Consider the following 20,457-nt stretch of genomic DNA (forward strand, 5'->3'; position numbering starts at 1 on the left):
GATGTATTATACAAGAGTAGGCCTTCCCACTAACTAGAATGTTTATGCCTACCAAATTTAATATTTCTTTTCCTTGGATGGTGCTGTACAAACTACCAGAAAATTAAAATTACCAACAATCCCTCTATAGCTTATTTGCTATACTTTCTTCAAGTCATTTATTTCTGCTCTTTTTCTAACCTTTCTGTTAATAACCTTTTTTTTTTTTCAGAAGTCTATCAAAACCACTGATTAATAGTTTCGTTTTCATATCAAACACAGCAAGATTTCTTAAGGCAGGTTACTGCTACTGACAGTTTACTTTTTCCCTATTAGTGACACCCAAGGAGTGGAAACTTAATTTTCCCCACACTCATATTCTAACTACAATCTTTCGTCTTAGTATAATCAATATGTTAATCCCAACTGACAAACTGTGGTACAGACATATTAATGAGAAATACAAGGAAACCATGAAGAAACTGTTAAACAAGTGAAAAATAAGTCTGAGAAATAAGACTAGGAATGCAGGGTGGCAGGAAACCACTATTTTTCATTAAAAGTGCTTCTGTAATATTTGCTTTATAAAGTGTCTACATGTATTACTTTTTTCAAATGTTTCACAAAACAAGAAGGAAGCACATTTACCCCTCCCCGGAAAAAAACTTCATTTTGAGAAACATTTTTAGTAACTAAATAGATTCTGGACCAATAAAGGTACCTATACTATTGCATTTTTTTTAAATCCTGGAAGTAATTCACCCAAAGTGATTTTCTCCATAATATAGTTCCAGATTTTGAAGCAGAAGAAAAAGAAAATAAAGCAAACACTTCAATTTGCTGCAGTGGTTTTCTTAAAATAAATGTTCACTTTTGCATTCTAATCACCTCATACCCTTTCATTTAAAATCGCTGAGTGATTCCAAACTTAATCATTAATAATTGAACAGCTTCTTAAAACCAGTCATTTCAGTTGCTTTCAAACGTATTAATAAAAAAAAAATGGAGACAGTTTCATCATCACCAAAAATATTATACTCTGTAGTATCACTCGCTTCTCTCCATTCTAACCATGAGACACTTTTTAAAATATGTCATATACACAGTTTGTTTCTTAAACACACTTAAATTGGACTTTATAATCCAAGCAAGAATGAAAGTCTGCAATATCCCCCAAATTTTGTCATGAAATGTAAATCTATACAACAGAATTCTGAGAAGATACTTGAAATACAGCAAAAACGCTTACTTGAAATACTGATAAAATAATAATAATAAAGGTCTGTGCATGAGCAAAATCTTTTAGAGTCTTCTCTCCATAAAATAAACGTTGAACAACTTTATTTACAGGAGGGCTCCGACGCCACAAACCTCCTGATGCTAAATTATTCTCAGTAAGCCCCTTGAAAGAAAGCATAATCTTCCTCCTCCAAAAACCACTCCCCGCTCAAACCACTGACATTCTTGCAGAAACTTGGACCACACCAGCGGCTCCTCCCGCAAGCCTCCTCCGCCCTCACTGCGTTCTCCTCTGCAGCCTTCTTTTTCTTCACCAAGATGACCAGGAAAGGGGCTCCCTCTCGGCTCGGCCACCCAGACCCTCGCTCGGGCTCCAAGCGGTCGCCAGCCAGCCCACCCTGATTCAGCGCTCCGTGGCGGGCCTCCCTTCGGCTTTCTATTCCTCCTCCCAGACACGGAATCCAGAGGGCGAAGGCCAGAGCTCCCGCCCACCCTTCTGCCACTAACCCGCGGCCGCTGAGACCCCACACAGCCCTCCACCCACGTACCTGATGCTCCAGGCCCAGTGCAGCCGGTCCACGCCTGCTTCCCCGCAGCAGCCCGGCGCTGAGCCGCAGCCTGGCCCCGGGGGCGGAGTCCTTCCGGGGTCAGGAGTGGGAAGGTGGAGAGAAAGTAGCGGGGGCCTCCTAGCCTTTCTGCGTGAGGGGCTACGTGTGAAGCAGCTCCCGCCATTTTTGTTGAGGGTAGAGGCTCCTGCCTTTCCCGAATGGCTGTGAAATGTACAGTGGAAGAATTGCATCCTGTTACAGTGCTGTTAAGAAATGGCATCGCAGTTTGTAACCTTTTGAGGGCCCCAGGACCATCCTAGGAATCTGGTGAAAAATATGGGACATTTTCTCTATATGTCATTTAAATACATTAGTAAAAGAAAATAGCTTGTACATTACCAAGAGAATATATATAATATATATCTATTATATATATATAGTTAGATACTCTGAACCAATCCATGGCTCCCAGGTTAAGAACGTCTACTACAGACTTTCAGCCCCTAAATAAATTAATGTTGAGCATTCCAATCCTGTATTAATGATGTTTTATTTACTTCGATTCCTTTTTAGCTTTTCCCTAAGTTAGGCAAGGTATTCACAGCTCTGAGGTTCTGTCTAAAACACATACACTAACGAGGGAGGAGAGAGAAAAATAAAATAACATGCTGTTTTTATATGCAGTCCTGAGCCCAAACATTTCGTCCAAATTGCGGATTTAAAAATTCCAACTTCTGAGCATATTTGTGGTGAAAAGCCAAAATAATTTTGCAAGGATTGCTAAAACATGAGAGCACATGTTACTATTCCTATCTAAGAAACAAGAATGAACAATTATTTCTGGTGGTGTTCAAAAGTCCCTGTTAGTGAAATGGAAAATAGGATGAACAGTAATACCAATGTGTGACATTATTGTTGTTGTTTAGTGGCTCAGTTGTGTCTGACTTTTGCAACCCCGTGGACTGTACTCCGCTAAGCTCCCCCGTCCTTGGGATTTTCTGGGCAAGATCACTGGAGTGGGTTGCCATTTCCTAATCCAGGAGATCTTCCTGACCCAGAGATGGAACAGGAGTCTCCTTGTCTCCCGCTTTGCAGGCAGATTCTTTACTGCTGAGCCACTGGGGAAGCCCACAGGTGACATTACTAGATGAATAATAACTAAAATTGTACAGACTGAGTTCTAAGTGAAAACGCATGCATGGGTGCTAAGTCACTTCAGTCGTGTCCAACTCTTTGCAACCCTGTGGACTGTAGTCTGCCAGGCTCCTCTGTCCATGGGATTATCCAGGCAAGAATACTGGAGTGAGTTGCCATGCCGTCCTCCAAGAGATCTTCAAGACCCAGGGATCAAACCCCACCTCTCTTGGTCTCCAGCACTGGCAGGCCAATTCTTTATCACTAGCGCCACCTGGGAAGCCCCTATTTAAAAATATTGTGCACTTATAAAGTAAATCGGAGAAGGCAATGGCAACCCACTCCAGTACTCTTGCCTGGAAAATCCCATGGACAAAGGAGCCTGGTAGGCTGCAGTCCATGGGGTTGCTAAGAGTCGGACACGACTGAGTGACTTCACTTTCACTTTTCACTTTCATACGTTGGAGAAGGCAATGGCACCCCACTCCAGTACTCTTGCTTGGAAAATCCCATGGACAGAGGAGCCTGTTAGGCTGCAATCCATGGGGTTGCTAAGAGTCGGACACGACTGAGTGACTTCACTTTCACTTTTCACTTTCATACGTTGGAGAAGGCAATGGCACCCCACTCCAGTACTCTTGCTTGGAAAATCCCATGGACAGAGGAGCCTGTTAGGCTGCAATCCATGGGGTTGCTAAGAGTCGGACACGACTGAGCGACTTCACTTTTACTTTTCATTTTCATGCATTGGAAAAGGAAATGGCAGCCCACTCCAGTGTTCTTACCTGGAGAATCCCAGGGACGGGGGAGCCTCGTGGGCTGCCGTCTATGGTGTCGCACAGAGTCGGACACGACTGAAGTGACTTAGCATAGCATAGCCAGTGTTCTTGCCTGGAGAATCCCGGGGATGGGGGAGCCTGGTGGGCTGCCATCTACGGGGTCGCACAGAGTCGGACATGACTTAGCAGCAGCAACAGCAGCAGCATAAACTAAATGGTGCTCTTGACACTTGAAGAACCTGAAATTTGTAAGGCTGTGTTTGTTTATTTCTCCATCTTCTCTCTGCTGCCTCTTTTCTACTTCCCACAACTTTCAAACTTTGAGCCTAATGGGAAGAAGAGTAATAATGATGATGATGTGTGTGCTCAGTCCTGTTCAACTCTTTGCTATCCCATGAATTGTAGCCCGTGAGGCTCCTCTGTCCAAGGAATTTCCCAAGCAAGAATACTAGAGTGGGTTGCCATTTCCTACTCCAGAGGATCTTCCAGACTCAGGGATCTAATCCTGAGGGAACTAAGATCCCACATACTGTGTGGTGCAGCCAAAAAAAAAAAAAACTCAATTTGAGCTCTGTGCCCAGTAGTTTGTATCATCTGGGAGAATCTAAAGGCAATAGACTATCCAAAGAGGCATTTGATGACACAGCAGAAAGAGAGAGGACTACAGCAGAAATGGCCTATACTTGCAATTTTGCAAGGAAAATTTTCCTATGAACCATGAGAATACAACAGAATGTAGCAGGCTTGAATTATTATATCTTAAAAGGTTATATCTTGAAATCAGGACCAAAGTGGACCATCTAAATGGTTAGCTACAGATTTTTTTTTTTTTTTGAAGTATTAGGAAATGAAACAGTGAAAAGTACCCAGCAAGTTGGGAGAGGGGAGGAGATCATCATGGAGGAATGTGTTAAAGGGACCGAAGAAAAGACCCAGCCAGCTCTTAGGAGTAGACCACATGCAGAAAACACCAAAGTTGGATTTGACTCTACTGATTGGGTATTTCTGACATTTTATTCCAGATACTTAGGATTACTGCTCACTCCAGCTGAGATAATATATAACCAATGTACTTCATTAATTATTGGTGGAACCTGTACTTATCAAGTGTCAACTTTAAGCCTGAACAAAGTCTAGCACTCTGACAATTAAAACCAATTACATTACCTAAGTAAATGAATTATTTTAGGTAATTCATGTATCCAATTACCTATTGCATTAACTGCTAAAACCTGGCAGAGTCCCCAGAAATAACTCAGGTCCTTCCTTTAAATCAACAGAATGCCATTGGGCACATACTGGCTCTTGTATCTTTGTTCTTTTCACCCACCCAAGAGTGTTTGACAAGACTCCTCTACAAGTCAGAACTAAGCCAACCCAGACATCTAGATGCTAATTTAGAACATCTATTCCCTACACATCCAAATATTGCAGATTCAGTTCCTCAAAATGTTAAACATAGAGTTACTACATGACCCAGCAATTCTACGCCTAGACAATACGCAAGAGAAATGAGAACATACATCAAAGTACAAATTATACATGAATGTGCATAGTAGCATTATTCATAATAGCTGAAAAATAAAAGCAATCCAGGGACTTCCCTGGCAGTTCAGTGGTTAAGACTATTGTGCTTCCACTGTCCGGGGCGTGGTTTATCCCTGGTTGGGGCACTAAGACACAATCAAGAAAGAACAAAAAGAAAAATAAAAGCAACTCAAATGTCTACTAACTGATAAATGGATAAATAAAATGTAGTAAATTTACATAATAGAATATTATTTGGCCATAAAAATAATTGAAATACTGATACACGCTACAACATGGGTAAACTTTGAAAATGTGTTAAGAAGCCAGTCATAAAGGATTATGTTATTGTATGATTTTGCTTATGTGAAACTTCCAGAAGACAACTCTATTAAGAAAGCAGGTTAATGGTCACCCAGGGTAGAAAGAGCTGAGGGGAAATGGAGGGGATTCCTATATAGCATGAAACTTCTTTTGCGGGATAGTGAAATGTTCTAAATTTAGATTGTGGTTCTGGTTGTGCAAATGTGTGAATATACTAAAAACTATTCAACTGTATACTTTAAATATGTTAATCGTATAGCAGGTGAATTGTATCTTAATAAAGGCGTTATCCTCCAAGATTTTTTATGTGAAAAAAATTGAGACTTAAGGAGGTTATGAAAATGATAAAAGCTAGAGATGGGAGGCCAGAGACTGCATGCCTTTCCTGCATTGCCTTATGTACATGCTCACTCAGTCATATCCAATTCTTTCCACCCCATGAGTGGTAGCCTGCCAGCCTCTTCTGTCCAAGGGATTTTATAGGCAAGAATACTGGAGTGGATTGTCATTTCCTCCTTCAGGGGATCTTCCTGACCCAGAGATTGAATCCACGTCTCCTGCATTAGCAGGTGGGTTCTTTACTACTGAGCCACCTGGGCCTCAGCTTCAGCATCAGTCCTTCCAATGAATATTCAGGACTGATTTTCTTTAGGATTGACTGGTTTGATCTCCTTTGATGCTGAAGCTGAAACTCCAATATTTTGGCCACCTGATGTGAAGAACAGACTCCTTAGAAAAGACCCAGATGCTGGGAAAGATTGAAGGCAGGAGAATAGGATGACAGAAGATGAGATGGTTGGATGGCATCGCCGACTCGATGGACATGAGTTTAAGTAAGCTCCAGGAGTTGGTGATGGACAGGGAAGCCTGGCGTGCTGCAGTCCATGGGGTCGCAAAGAGTTGGACATGGCTGAGCAACTGAACTGAACTGAATGCACATATACGGAATCTAGAAAATTGGTACTGAAGAATTGATTTACAGGACAGCAAAGGAGAAATAGACGTAGAGAATAGACTTATGGACATGGAGAGAGAGGAGTAGGGGGTGAGATGTATGGAAAGAGTAACATGGAAACTTACATTACCATATGTAAAATAGATAGCCAACAGGAATTCGCTGTATGGCTCAGGAAACTCAAATGGGGCTCTGTATCAACCTAGAGGCGTGGGATGGGGAGTGAGATGGGAGGGAGGCTCAAAAGGGAGGGGATATATGTATACCTATGGCTGTTTCATGTTGAGGTTTGACAGAAAACAACAAAAGTTGGTAAAGCAATTATCCTTCAATAAATAAATAAATTTTTTAAAATATAAATAAATAAATAAAATGAAGGACTTCCCTGGTGGTCCAGTGCTTAAGACTCTATGCTTCTGCTGCAGAAGGTGCAGGTTCGATCCCTGGTCCAACAACTCTTGCATGCAGCCCAGTGCAGTCTGAAAACAAAAATAAATTAATTAATTAATAAGATGAAGTGTATCTACTGCCTGTATATTTAAATCATGGACATTTTGAAAAGTATGAAAAAGTAACTCTCTCTCCAAGTTAGAAAATACATAATTTTTGCATATTTTCACATTTATTCATATTTTTAAGCAGCAAATTTATTGATTTGTCCATTTTCTACACTGTGCCTTGTACTATGCTTAATGCTGGAAATACCAGAATAAGTAAGAAAGATCCCTGCCCATAGTTTGATTCAGGAGACTGAAAAAATTATTGCAATGTATAATGATATTAAACTGTACAATTTATAATCAGCAGTATAATATCACTAGAAAGTACTCTAGAGAATACAAGGACAGGCTCATATGGCCTGGGAAAGTTAAAGAAAGCTTCTCCTAGGAGATAACTCTTGAAAGATGAGTGGGGGTTCACTTTTAACAAAAAATACGATGTCTTCCCTGGGGGTCTAGTGGTTAAGAATTTGCCTTGCTAACAAGGGATGCATGTTGGATCCCTGCTGAGAGGAGATTCCACATACCTAGGGGCAAGTGACCCTGGGCGCCAGGGCTGTAGCTAGAGAGCCGCCTTGCCACAACTGCTGAGTTAGTGTGCTCTGGAGCCCATGCTAGGCCGCAAGAGAAGGCCCGCTGACCACAACTAGAAAGAAGGCCCTAGGTGCCACAACTAGAGAAAGCCTGCGCCCCGGCAGTAAGGAGCCTGCACTTTACAGAGAAGATGCAGCGCAGCGAAGATTTTTTTAAAAAGGAGGAGGGGGCATTCTAAGGATTTAGGCTTAAGGAAAGCGGCACTAAATAGGAGGGGCACAAGCAAGTGTTTTGCCTTTTAGGAGAATGGGATGTAGATTAGAATAGATGAGGATAGGATGTTTCATTTGGTGAACAAAAAATGAGATAGAAGGAGTAAATTTGGCTAATACTAAAGACAAGGGGGAGTAGGATTAGGGAAGCAGGTGCTTAGGGCACACAATTTGAAAAGCTAGTCTCTTGTTCAGACAGGTGCAAGATACTTAGATGTTAAACCCTGGGCGATTTGCTCCTCTCATCATAGATCCTTGAAGAGAAAAAAGAAAATCTCTGGAGTAACAAGGAATCATTAAAGCATTATGTGATTTGATTTGTGTTTTAGGAAGAGTTGTGTTCAGAAGTATGGTATGGTACTAGAGTAGAGTGAGACTAGAGTCAGAGAAACTTGGTAGGGAACTATCAAAATAGAAAGGAAGAGACTCTGTAGAGGAAACTTCTGAGGTTCCATCCCCATGTAGTCAGTTCAAAGTCTACTGATTTTATTCCCCTAAGTAGTTCTCACAGTCATCTCCGCTGCGGGGCCTTTACTTCGCTTTGTCTAGATTCTTCAATAGTCTCCAATCTATGCTCATCATTACTATCCAAGTAATCCAACATGTAAATCTCATCATGTCGTTGGTTTTCTCAAAGTTCTTCATGGATCTTTAGAGAGGAAAGTCTGCTTTACTGACATGATCATTCACGACCTGCCTTCTATGTGTAGTCTGTCCTGTTACTCCCTGCCCTCAATCTCTGGACCAGTAAAACTGACCCCTTGCAAATTCCCAGATTAGCACTTGGCCTCTTGCTGATGTGGTTTCATCTAAGCAGTTCACTGTGCCTAAAAATTCTCCCCTCTCTGGCTCATCAGAAACCTTCTTCCTCAGCTTTTAAACCAGTATCAGTTTGTGTGTGTGTGATATTGGGTTGACCTGATCCCCTACTTTTCTCTCTTGGAAATTTCCATTCCATTCATCCATGTAATTGTCATTGGAGCTACTCTATTCTTTTATGTACTTGCTGAATGCTCCAAGGCAAACATTTAATCCAGGTGAAGACAATAAGCCCATTATTTGGGATTTAAATTTTTTTAAATATTCATGTATTTGTTTATTTTGGCTGTGCTGGGTCTTAGTTATGGCTTTCTCAGGGTCTTCGTTGCAGACTCTTACTCACAGTATGCATGTAGGATCTAGTTCCCTGACCAGGGATTGAACCCAGGCCCCCTATTTTGGGAGCCTGGAGTCTTACTCACTGGACTACCAGGAAAGTCCCAATTTGGGATTTTTTTAAACTGAAATCTCTGCTCTTAGAACAGTGAGATGAAGGGAAATCCCTGGTGGTCCAGTGGTTCAGTCAGTTTCAGTTCAGTCGCTCAGTTGTGTCCAACTCTTTGCAACCCCATGGACTGTAGCACACCAGGCCTCCCTGTCCATCACCAACTCCCGGAGTTTACTCAAACTTATGTCCATGGAGTCAGAGATGCCATCCAACCATCTCATCTGTTGGATGGTCCACTGGTTATCTGTATTTTCACTGCCAAGGGTCATCATTCAATACCTGGTACAGGAAATTGTCTTTCAATCACTAAGTCAGGTCTGACTCTGCAACTCTATAGACTGCAGCAAGCCAGGCTCCTCTGTCCTCTACTGTCTCCCTGAGTTTGTTTAAATTCATGTCCTCCGAGTTATTGATGCTAGTTAACCATCTCATCCTCTACCACCGCTTTCTCCTTTTACATTCAATCTTTCCCAGCATCAAGGTCTTTTTCATGAGTCAGCTCTTCGTATCAGGTGACCAAAGTATTACAGCTTCAGCTTCAGCATTTGTCCTTCCAATGAAATTCAGGGTTGATTTCTTTTAGGATTGATTGGTTTGATCTCCTTGCTGTCTAAGGAACTCTCAAGAGTCTTCTCCCGTACCACCATTCAAAAGCATCAATTCTTTGGTGTTCAGTCTTTTTGATGGTTCAACTCTCACATCTGTACACGACTACTGGAAACACCATACCTTTGACTATATGGTCCTTTGTCAGCAAAGTGATGTCTCTGCTTTTTAACATGCTATCTAGGTTTGTCATAGTTTTCCTTCTAAGGAGTAGGCATCTTTTAATTTCAAGGCTGCAGTCACCTCCTGCAGTGATTTTGGAGTCCAAGAAAATAAAATCTGTCACTGCTTCCACTTTTTCCCCTTCTATTTGCCATGAAGCGATGGGATCAGATGCCATGGTCTTAGCTTTTTTTTAAACACTGAGTTTCAAGCCAGCTTTTTCATTCTCCTGTTTCATCTGCATCAAGAGGCTCTTTAGTATCTCTTCACCATCTGCCATTAGAGTAGTATCTTCTGCATATCTAAGGTTGTTAACAGTTCTCCTGGCAATCTTGATTCCAGCTTGTGATTCATTCAGCCTGGCATTTTGCTTGATGTACTCTGCATATAAGTTATGTAAGCAGGCAGCCTTGTCATACTCCTTTCCCAATTTTGAACCAGTCAGTTGTTCCATGTCTGGTTCTGTTGCTTCTTGATCTGCATACAGATTTCTCAGGAGACAAGTAAGTTGATCTGGTATTCTCATCTCTTTAAGAAGTAAATGGAAAAAAAAAAGAAGTAAATGGTAGGAGGAAATGCCAAGTTATTCCAGTATTCTTGCCTTGAGAACCCCGAGAACGGTATGAAAAGGCAGAAAGACACCACACCAGAAGTTGAGCCTCTCAGATCAGAAGGTATCCAATATGCTACTGGGGAAGAGTGGAGGGCAATTACTAATAGCTCCAGAAAGAATGAAGTTGGCTGGGCCAAAGCAGAAACAACATTCAGTTGTGGATATGTCTGATGATGAAATAAAGTCCATTGCTGCATAGGAACCTGGAATGTTAGGTCCATGAATCAAGGTAAATTGGACATGGCAAGCAGGAGATGGCAAGACTGAACATAGATATCCTAGGAATCAGTGAACTAAAATGGATGGGAATGGGAGAATTTAATTCAGATTACCATTATATCTGCTACTGTGGGCAAGAATCCCTTAGAAGAAATGGAATAGCCCTCATAGTCAACAAGAGTCCAGAATTCAGTACTTGGATGTAACTTCAAAAATGACAAAATGATCTCAGTTTGCTTCTAAGGCAAACTATTCAACATCATAGTAATCTAGGCCTATACCCCAATCACTGATGCTGAAGTACCTGAAGTTCACCGGTTCTGTGAAGACCTATAAGATCTTTTAGAACTCACACTCCAGAAAGATGTTCTTTTCATCATAAGGGATCAGAATGCAAAAGTAGGAAGTCAAGAGATACTCAGAATAATAGGGAAGTTTGGCCTTGAAGTACACAATGAAGCAGGGAAAATGCTAAGAGAGTTTTGTCACGCTGGTTGGGGAACTAAGATCTCACAAGCTGTGTGGCATGACCAAAAAAAACAAAACCCTGTAAGATGGCAAACTCAAAAAAATGAATATTAAAGAGATCATAATTCCAGGGAAAAAACTAAAGGCTTTGACTAAGATTTTGTCTGAGGAATAGGGAGGGATCCTTAGAGATATTCAGGGACAATAATGAGAGAGAACGAATTTGTTTTCTGCTTGCTCCCTACCAAATCCAGTGTGTTCATCAAATTAGGAACCATGATTTAATTAGATTTCTGTCACTTACTGGGGCTTTCTAGTGCCATCTATGGGGTCACACAGAGTCGGACACGACTGAAGCGACTTAGCAGCAGCAGCAGCTCGGATGGTAAAGAATCTGCCTGCAATGCTGGAGACCCTGGCTTGATCCTTGGGTGAGGAAGATCTTCTAGAGAAGGGAATGGCTACCCACTCCAGTATCCTTGCCTGGAGAATTCCATGAATAGAGGAGCTTGGGGGTTATTGTCCATGGGGTTGCAAAGAGTCGGACACCACTGAGTGACTATTTACCTTATCTTACCTACCACTTATAACCAAAGACGTATTCTAAAGCGTCAGTTTTAGTTTAAACAGGGTTTCTCAACAGTGTCACTAATAACATTTTGGACTCCTTTGTCAGGTTAATGCAAAGGAATGTAATTCTTATTTTCTCTAGTCCTCTTGAAGGATGTTGCCAAATATCCACCAGGGGGCCGATGTCAACTGCCCCCAGTTGAAAGCCAACAAAGGTTTGTGTTCTTCAGTACTAATCTCTGAGAATATTGAGAACAAGAGAGAAATAGAGTTCAGAGAAAATAGGCAAAGAATTAAATGCACACAAAAATCTTGAAATAATTCAAATTCATAATAAATTCTCTGAAGGAAACAATGGGATACTAAAATGAGAAATAATGGAGTGAAGAGTGCTACTTTATTTTAGGAATGCCACTTTGTTTTTCTTTAATGTTTGTTTATTTATTCAGCTGTGTCAGGTCCTAAATTGCACATGGGATCTTTCACTGGGGCCGAGGGACTCTCCAGTTGTGATGCATCGGTTTAGTAGCTCTGTGGCATGTGGGACCTTAGTTCCCTGACCAAGGATCAAACCTGAGCCCCTGCATTGCAAGGCAGATTCTTAACTGCTTGGACCACCTGGGAAGTTCTCAAGAGTGCTACTTTAAACAGAGAATATCTAGGTAGGAGTCAGGTAAATGAGGGATTGGAGTTTGGAGTATCTGGTCAAATTATATCTGATACAAGTGTATCTGAGGGAACAGCATTTGTAAAGGCTTTTAAAGAGCAATGAAATGTATGTTTTGTGCTTTGCTATTTTACTTGCCCTTAGTTGCAAAAATGAGAAGGTATTTGTTTTGATGTTTATTCCCTGCCCTCTGCCCCACCCCTCATCCCCATTTGGAGAACCTTCACTATCTGGCCTGATGCATGACTTCAGGGTGTACAGTTCACATCAGGCTGGACACAAGTGGCACTTCCAGAGTTCTGTGCCAAAATTAATGTGATTCAGCTGGGTGTCCACTCTATGGAATGTATAATCTCTCCTGTCTGAGAGGGAGTTGATAGATTTCCCAGTGACATCATCCTTTCTTATAGCCTATTGTTGAGGTATTGTTTGAAGAAAAGTAAGGAATTAAGGATTCTAGATATATAGGGATAAAAGGATAAATGTAAACCAGGGGTTGGCAGGAAGGGTGGGAATCCACGAAAGTTAAAAGTGGGAAAGCTACTGCATTGTCAGTGTGAATTTGCTTCATTTTTAAGGACTGATCCATAGCAAGGACTTGACTCGGTGTCCAAATGAAAGGCAGTTGCCTGTTGTTATCTAGGCAATGAGTCACACCTGCCTTGAAAAGTCACATCATCTGTTTTCCCTTTGTCCTAGAATTCCTTTAGGACAGATAAGTCAAAGAGGAAAAGAGGATGTTGGTTATTAAGCAGGTTGGTGGGAAGACTTTTGGTCTGAGCTAAATTTGCTCGAACTCTGCAATAACATAACATAACTGATACATTTTCAACGCAGGAATTTTTGGAGCAATTACTTTTGTCTTTTGTCTATTTAGTGTCTTAATGATTCATGGAAATATATATATGTATATACACATTTATATATGAGCCCTTTATTGGTTACATTGATACATATTTCAAATATTTTTGCCTATTTGCTGACTTAAATTTTTCATCTCTTTATAGTGTCTTTTGATGCAGAGATGACTTTTTAATAGGTGACAGTTTTTGCCAGCAGTATTACTTAATAATGGAAACAGTTTCAAACCTTTTTCAAAATGCTCTCTTCATTGCACAAGTTTCTTTCAAAAAGCAGTTCTCACTCATTTTTGAAATACAGCTTTTACTCTAGGGCCATAGGGAAATGTATACATTAAAAAGTTGTTTTGTTGCAACAGCCACTTATCACCAGAAAGGTTCATAAAATTTTAAAATGTAAAACACTTGTCTTTTTTAAAATAAACCTATAAAACTCCCCTTTTGTCAGACAGTACTTTGCTACAAGGTATCAGGGAAAAGATAGTTTCATGAAATAAAAATTAAACACATTTCTGACATCTTCCAGCATGTAAACTGCAATATTTTGAAATATGCTGACCGTCAGGTAACCCAGGATAGATTGTGGTGCAAACTGAGGACTTGGTGTCAATCCCTACATAAGATGATGGCAAAAATTAATTTCTTTCATTTTTACCATATGAATAGAATTAGAAGCTCCTATGTTCTCTATTTGTTTCTGACAGAGATTGATCATCTTACATAACACTTGAGTACAAGCTCCCATTTTGGAGACCAAAAAGTTAGAGATAAACAGACACCTTGAAATTGACAATTGGAACAATTAATACTAACTGTTTTATTGTTTGCATATTAATCAATTGAATGGATTTTAACAGGTCCATAAATTATTAATAGAAGGCAGATCTCTTTAGATGCTCTAGCCACTAAGCAGATACTAAGGTTTCAATAAATATTTGATCTGATCTTGATTTTTGGCCTAAGGGAAAATGGGAGAGATGAATTTCTACTTTGTAGATGTGGAAAAAGAAACACAATGACTATCACAGAGTCTAGGTCCTAAGATGTTGGGAGAAGAAAGAGAGGAAGAAAAAAGTGTTGAATTAAGTAAACTGATATTTCTTTGCCCCTTTAGTGGGCAGCCTAAACGCAAATTCTGTAATGCATCGAGACAGACCTGTTAATGGTGACTTAACAGTGTGACTGTACAAGAGGGCGAGAACTCGTGTAGAAACGAAAAGTGTCCCAAATCTAAAACTGCTCTACAGGTACACGCTCCCCGCCAAGCCGCTAGATCCTTAGGGAGTCTCAGCGGGGATAGCAGCCTGGGTCTCCGCACCTGGACCCGGCCGCCGCGGCCACGCCCCAGAGGCGGGGCGGGCTCTCCTCGTAGCCCCGCCCTCCCCGCCCTCCCCGCCCTCCCCGCCCTCCCGCAACTCCCCAGACGCCTGCGGCGACGGTAGAGACACCGGAAGGAGCGGTAGCTGCTGCGGGAAGTGGCGGGTGCGGGAGGCGGGGAGCTCGCGGGCTAAGCTGCGGAGCTGTTTTCCGGCGCCCAGGACGCGAAGCCTCCCGTCTCCTAGGGCAGGAGAAGAAAAGAGGAGTTGGTGAAGGTGCGGCCACAGGCCACCGTTGGCCGCGCTGGCGGGGCCCGTGGGGAAGGCCTTGGAGGTGAGCGCGACGCTGCTGGGAGGGGCGCAGGGCCGAAGGGCGCCCGCCTGCAGCCAGGGGCCGATCTGTGTTCTCGCTGCCGCGCACCGGAGCTGTGGCTGCTGTAGCGGCCTCTTTTTCTTGATTCCGGATGGTGGTGAGCGCGCGTGTGGGTAGAAGGCCTAGGCCCCTCCAGTGCTTTGCGCTGATGATTGGTGGCCGCCCCGGTAGGGGTCGGCGGAGGACGCGAGTCAGTCGTAGGTTTGAGGAAGGGTTCCCAGGGGGCGCTTCCCTGGAAGGCAGGAGTGTTGGTGAGACGAATCCCTAAGAAGGTCTCCGCTCCTTCCTCGGTCCGCGTTCCAGCTTGCCAGCCCTGCACGGTGGGCGCGGAAGACTGGAAGCCCCGCAGCGCGCTGGCTCCGGGGTTCTGGTTTCGCTTTGCGGCGCAGTTGGGGTGATCGGACCCATTCGTGTAGCTGTAGGGGCCCCGTTATTCTTTGTTGTCAGCGGGAAAACCTAGGTGTCGTCGTCCCTGGCATTTTTCTTCGATGCATATTTAATCCCGACTGTTTTGAGAGGTTACGGTAGCCCTTGCTGTCTGTGCATCCGCAGCTTTTGTTTGAGTCAGTTTCCATAATGTGTGGTTTCCCAGACCTTTACTCTTACATATTTACCTACTATGAAATGCTCTTCTTTTGAATAATTGTTGGATGACTCTGGTGCTTTACACTCAAGTATTTTTAGGGGTTACGTTTTCATATAATCAATATAAGGCCAGGAAAATTGGGACAGTGGTGACAACACCGGCAGGCGCGTAGGCTCTAAACTGACGCTGAATTTTACCACAAGGATCCCTAGACTCTTGCTTAATAGATGTATAGAATTGTAGAATTTTTTAGTTTGATCAGATTATTTTTCTTTTAAGGAAAATCTCTTTCAAAATAAAATGAGGCTGTCCTAGTTCGTTTCTGGTTGAAGCAAATGTATCGTCTGGAAAGGTCTGACCAAAGCAAATAAGCTATTTGGTCTGAACATAATATGAATATTGTTAGTGAATTCATGCTGTTAATATAAACATGGGGGAAAATGGGAATCTTATTGAAAGACAATGCTAATCTTAAGAAAAAGTATTAGGAATAAATTGTACTACACCTGGGGCTTTATATTACTTTACTTTGGCAGGATTGAAAAAAATGGACGGTACAAGAAATATTCCAGAAATAAATTATTTGACCTCTTGCCATATGCAAGAGAGATAGTCTGCTTAAGATTGCTTCTTATTTTTGATCTGGTTTAGAGCCAGCTTTCACTTTTCTATCTTTTGTGATTCTTTATAACCTATTTGTAACCAAAAACATAAATGCATTTAATGGCATTAGATTGTAGTAGATAAGTTATTTTAATCGTTTGAAATGCAGCGTTGTGGAGATAATTTTAACGTTTATGTACTGCTGTTATAATCTTCAGTGACTTTTCAAATATACAATCTTATTTGATCCTCATGCCTGTTCTGAGTTAGGAATTCCAGGAAGTAAAGGCTTTTTCCACAACAGAGACATTTTGAGATTATGGACGGATTAGAGTTTCTCTAAAGCCTGAAATAATCTTGCTGAAATAACCTTTGATATAAGTTGGAATTCAGCTAGATTTTGGAGCACAGTGAACTGTAACATGTGACAAACTGTGGACTCTTAAAGGAAATGAAGAGCATAAATGGTGAAAGATTTTTGGTGAGAAATGTGAGAAGTAGTCATTTCTAAAAAGTAAAGGAATAAATAGCAGCTTTTTTTAGTGTAGATTTTTTGTTTGACTTTTTTTTTTTTTATTTGGTTGCTCTGGGTCTTAGTTGTGGCATGTGGCATCTAGTTACCTGGCCAGGGATCAGACTCAGGCCCCCTGCGTTAGGAACTCGGAGTCGTAACCACTGGACTACAGCGAAGTCCTTCGTGTAGTTTTTAAACTTTTCTTTTTAAGTCTGCATGCAATTTCAGGAGCATTTTGATAAGTAGTTGCAAAGAGAATGAGATGAGTACAGTTGGTTTGTCTATAAAAAGCATGAATTTTGTACAATATAGTGTGCGTGTGTGAGCATGTGTGTATCAGGAGAAGTAATACTTAACAGACAATGCATATGTCAAAATAACTGTTCTTTTCAAAAGTTACTTTAGAATGCCAAGTAGGTCAGGTTCTGTGGGTCTATCAGGGAAAGCCCTCTGGAAAATAAAAAGAGTGAAACACGGTTTCAGCCCTTAGAGTCAGGTTTGTAGTCAGGCTTGGGTAATTTTTTATACAACTATGGTAAGATTGTATACGATATTGTGGTATTATAATCAGATATTTATGGTATCGTATTATCATGCTATGGTATTATAATCAGGAATTTAGGTGAGGAAGATATTGTGGTATTATACGATATTGTGGTATTATAATCAGGTATTTATGGTATCGTATTATCATGCTATGGTATTATAATCAGGAATTTAGGTGAGGAAGACATTACTTGTGATTGAATCTTGATGGAGATGATATTTGACATGTGTGAGCTTTGCAGAATTTTCAACAGGAGGACATTTCTAATGAACAGATTATCATGTTCCTGGGAAGGTACAACTTATATTTGAGAAAGGATCAGTAGAGCAATTTGGCTGATAATAAGTTATGGTTTGTATAAGCTAGTAGTAGATGAAAAAGAGATGAAAAAGACAAATTTCGAAAGCCTTCATTGAAGATGTTTTGTTAGAAGAGGTGTGTGTTTCAGGCTTCCCAGGTGGTGCTTAGTGGTAAAATAAAAAGCCCTGCCAATGCAGGAGACTTAAGCTAAGGTTCGATCCCTGGAGGAGGGCACGGCAACCAGCTGCAGTATCCTTGCCTGGAAAATCCCATGGACAGAGGAACCTGGTGAGCTACAGTCCATAGGGTCACAAAGAGTCGGACACGACTGAAGCGACTCAACACACACGCACAGTATGTGGTCCACATGAATGCAGAATGAGCTGTGATTTGGGAAAGGATTGAGACCAAGAGAACACTTGGGCAGCTTTAGGCTAAGCAAGATCTTGATAGTGTCGCTTTTGTAACTCTTACAGTTCCTCTGAAGTGCTATCTTGAAAGCAGACCTGGATATAACGTGAATGCAGGTGAGATGCCAGGAAGCACAAGGGTAAATAGTCAGGAACGGGGAAAAAGCCAGTGATGGGCAACTGGGGGTTTAATCCTGTGGAAATTTTTGTAGAACTGCCTCAGAATTGTCATAGCAACTGAGAGGTAGCTGGGGAGTTTTTCTACCTATTCCCAAGCCTCACTGATTGAGATTGTCCTTCTGTTGTTTAGCTAGGGCTGGGCAAGATCCTGTCTGGCTGGAGAACTTAGAAGCAGAGAAGTGTTGAATTGACGTTGGGAAGCTAGCAGAATATTCTGTGCCAGCTCAAGGTGAGCTGACGGAATGGGGGCCAGATGTCAACAGTGTCTGTCAATAGGCATTCTCATTAAATAATCCAGATGTGAAATGAAAGCCTCAATTTAGGTGGAAACCTAGAAGAAATGTGAGTTGAGAAGTGATTGATCAGAGAAGTGGTAGAATTTGGTAACTGATAGAATACAGAACATGAAGAGGTACTCTAAAAAGGCACTGAGGTTTAAGAGTTAGATAACTTGTGATTGAGGAGGATTGACAGGCACTGACAGTCAAATTAGTTATTTCAGGAGCATAAAAGAATTACAGGGTGTTGGAGAGTGTTGATAAAGTCGAGTGTAGATGACTAGTCATTCAAAAGGGCAAGTAGGGTGGGGAATTGAACAGGGCCACCACCCGCCCTAGATATATAGTGCCTGACCTATACTTGATTAGGCCTTTGTTAAATTAACCTCTAAGTTCCTGGTTCTAGCGCACTCCTGAAATATGTCAATATGGTGAAAATATGGGACTAAATGTGACATGAAGTAATACAGTTTCCTGCAGTTTTTACCTGTAAAATCCTGAAGGAAGAATTGCTATTTTTAGCAGAGGCATTATTTAGATGAATAAATTTTGATTCTTTTTTTAATAATCAACAGTATTCTGATAAAGACAAAAAGTTGACAAGATTCTTAGAATGGTTCTCATTCGAATATGGCAGTTGCCTTTGTTTTTCTATGATTCTACATGTTCTAAAGTAGTTTTAATGTTATATTCGGTTAATATTCCATAATGTTGATAGTCTGTTAATTTAATTAACTTTCCATCTTGCTCAGAAGTGACATAAGGTGAAAATTATCGTCAGCTGGTTTTTGCTTCTGTTCAGTTCAGTTCAGTTCAGTCACTCAGTTGTGTCCGACTCTTTGTGACCCCATGAATCACAGCACGCCAGGCCTCCCTGTCCATCACCAACTCCTGGAGTTCACTCAGACTCATCTCCATTGAGTCGGTGATGCCATCCAGTTATCTCATCCTCTGTCGTCCCCTTCTCCTCCTGCCCCCAATCCCTCCCAGCATCAGGGTCCACTCTAATGAGTCAACTCTTTGCATGAGGTGGCCAAAGTATTGGAGTTTCAGCTTCAGCATCAGTCCTTCCAATGAACACCCAGGACTGATCTCCCTTAGGATGGTCCGGTTGGATCTCCTTGCAGTCCAAGGGACTCTCAAGAGTCTTCTCCAACACCACAGTTCAGAAGCATCAATTCTTCGGTGCTCAGTTTCTTCACAGTCCAACTCTCACATCCATACATGACCACAGGAAAAACCATAGCCTTGACTAGAGCTCTTATACTCATTCATTTTTGTTCTCCATTTCTCTTCCTCTCTCTTCCTCCTCCCCCTAGTGTTTGTCATAATTATTTCAAGTAGATGAGGCTACAGTTGACTATACTTTGCCATTATTGGACAGTTTTTTTTTTTTTTTTTTCTTAATGGCAAATGCTGATTAATGTTTATACATCTGAACTAAGGAATTTTGTTTAAAGCTAGATTGCTAGATTAGAGCTATGTAGTTTGGGTGATTTACTGTGGCAGTGTTAAGTAAGATAAGGTTCTAGAACAGAAATTGCAAGTGGAGAAATCAGGAGATTATATAGTTCTGTTAGTTAGTTAGTTCAGTCGCTCAGTTGTGTCTGACTCTTTGCGACCCCATGAACCACAGCACGCCAGGCCTGCCTGTCCATCACCAACTCCCGAAGTTTACACAAACTCATGTCTGTTGAGTTGGTGATGCCATCCAACCATCTCATCCTCTGTCATCCCCTTGTCCTCTTCCCCTCAATCTTTCCCAGCATCAAGGTCTTTTCAAATGAGTCAGCTCTTCGTATCAGGTGGCCAAAGTATTGGAGTTTCAGCTTCAACATCATTCCTTCCAATGAACAATGAACAGATCAGTCCTGGGTGTTCCCAGGACTGATCTCCTTTAGGATGGACTGGTTGGATCTCCTTGCAGTCCAAGGGACTCTCAAGAGTCTTCTCCAACACCACAGTTCAAAAGCATCAATTCTTCAGAGCTCAGTTTTCTTTATAGTCCAACTCTCACATCCATACATGACTACTGGAAAAACCATAGCCTTGACTAGATGGACCTTTGTTGACAAAGTAATGTCTCTGCTTTTTAATATGCTGTCTAGGTTGGTCATAACTTTCCTT

General features: G+C 41.5%; 2 protein-coding genes across 7 annotated transcripts in view; one reads left to right on the plus strand and one right to left on the minus strand.

The window, feature by feature from the left end:
- Positions 1-1,907, minus strand: part of MIGA1 (mitoguardin 1) — a 77,519-nt gene extending 75,612 nt beyond the window's left edge. For 2 of the 6 annotated variants that reach the window (XM_070367833.1, XM_070367831.1), the window contains exon 1: positions 1,767-1,907. The gene's annotated coding sequence lies outside the window, so the exon portion shown is untranslated. Of the gene's footprint in view, positions 1-1,439; positions 1,628-1,766 lie in introns of those variants that run through there. The other 4 variants (XM_070367836.1, XM_070367835.1, XM_070367832.1 and 1 more) reach the window with 3 other exon arrangements.
- Positions 1,908-14,633: 12,726 nt separating this feature from the next.
- USP33 (ubiquitin specific peptidase 33) overlaps positions 14,634-20,457 on the plus strand; it is a 59,455-nt gene continuing 53,631 nt past the window's right edge. The window contains exon 1 of the mRNA XM_005896800.3: positions 14,634-14,873. The gene's annotated coding sequence lies outside the window, so the exon portion shown is untranslated. The remainder of the gene's footprint in view (positions 14,874-20,457) is intronic.

This window comes from Bos mutus, chromosome 3 (genome assembly GCF_027580195.1).
Source record: "Bos mutus isolate GX-2022 chromosome 3, NWIPB_WYAK_1.1, whole genome shotgun sequence".
Lineage (NCBI taxonomy): Eukaryota > Metazoa > Chordata > Mammalia > Artiodactyla > Bovidae > Bos > Bos mutus.